This window comes from Heterocephalus glaber, unplaced genomic scaffold (assembly GCF_053883595.1).
Source record: "Heterocephalus glaber isolate CG9 unplaced genomic scaffold, H.glaber_assembly_v1.0 deba00001572, whole genome shotgun sequence".
Classification (NCBI taxonomy): Eukaryota; Metazoa; Chordata; class Mammalia; order Rodentia; family Bathyergidae; genus Heterocephalus; species Heterocephalus glaber.
Window position 1 is genome coordinate 4,816,461 of NW_028258357.1, and position 1,529 is coordinate 4,817,989.

General features: G+C 36.7%; 1 pseudogene; it reads left to right on the forward strand.

Moving 5' to 3' along the window:
* The first annotated feature begins 477 nt into the window (after positions 1-477).
* Positions 478-865, forward strand: LOC101699199 (prorelaxin pseudogene; annotated as a pseudogene).
* The last annotated feature ends 664 nt before the right edge of the window (positions 866-1,529 follow it).

A 1,529-nucleotide genomic window follows, 5' to 3' on the forward strand; every position in this document is an offset into this window, starting at 1 on the left:
CACCATGGAACATTTGATAGCTTAAACTATTTAAAATCCTTTGCAATGGTTACTATTATAACTCAGAAATTATTTAGCCATGAAGAAAATGACTCAGGTAAAAATAAATCAATCTGTACACAAAATAAGTGTTTTCAATAACCAAAATGACATCTCAAAAATAAGAGATCAATTTCAAGGAATGATAGTATTTTGATAAAAAACAATGAGGGGATGATGAAATATGACATGACTAAAGAGAGTAAAACAGAATGCTGAAAAGATTATAATACTTTAAGATGACCAATTATAAACAAGGTAAGTTATTTAGATATTAGTATGCTTGCTGATTCTGTGTCAATGTTTAATTTTACTGAGTTAATGTTTTCCTTTTTGACTATGCAAACATTTGTAATTTTCCTGATGCTCCTTGACATAAATATTTTTCTCCCTCTCTCCATTTTTAACTTAACAGAAACGATGCTATCCTCTATCAACAGAGATGTGGACTCCCAAAATATGTTGGAATTCATTCATAATTTGCCACAAGAGTTGAAGGCAGCACTGTCCAAGAGGCAGCCATCATTACCACAGCTACAACAATATGTACTTGCATTAAAGCGTTCAAATGTTGGATTTCAAGAGCTTAAGAAAACTATTCATAACAGACAATATGAAGCAGAAGATGATAGTCATTCTGTATTAAAATACTTAGGGTTGAATACTCATTCACCAAAAAGACAGTTTGATATGTCAATGAGTGAGAAATGTTGCCAAGTTGGTTGTACCAGAAGATCTATTGCTAAATCATGCTGAGATGAAGTTAATGGTGTATATCTCATCAAATTTCCACATATATTCTTGATGATATTTCTCTGACGCTTCTTTCTGGCTCCCTTGATTACAACACATAGGGCCAGGGATTTAGCTCAGTGGTTCTTTCACCTGCCTAGCAAGTGCAAGGTCTGGAGTTCGATCCCCTTCTATGAAGCCATCTCGAGGAGATTCACATTCACAACTTTCAAGGCACAAAGGCTTTGCATGTCCCTTGGTCTGGTGGTCTGGTGTCCTCTGCGTCTTTGTAGTGTGGAATCAGGTGGCTGCCTGTCTGCAGTGGGGTGACTCGGTGTCTTCCGCGCGACTCAGGAACTTGGTAGGGCGTGCACAGACCTGCCTGTCTGAAGCGGGCCGACTTGACCTGTGTTCCGCGCGACTGGGGACCTGGGTAGGGTGTGGGCAGACCTGACTGTCTGCAGCGGGGTGATTCGGCGTCTTCAGCGCGACTCTATAATATGTATGTTTTTAAGTGGAAATTAATTCAATCTTTTTTTTCTTATTTTAATACCGAGGAATAAATTCAGCAAAACCTCTCCTTTCTAACAAACAAATTTTTTCTTTTTCCCAAAAATCACAGTTGTAAATAAAGTATGAAAAGAATATTTATTTACAAAAAGAACTTTAAAGATTTCTCTATATTTTCAGAAATGTAAAGCATTCACATGTAAAGTAAAAAGGAAAAATCCTCATTTTTCTATCCTTTGCATTATGTA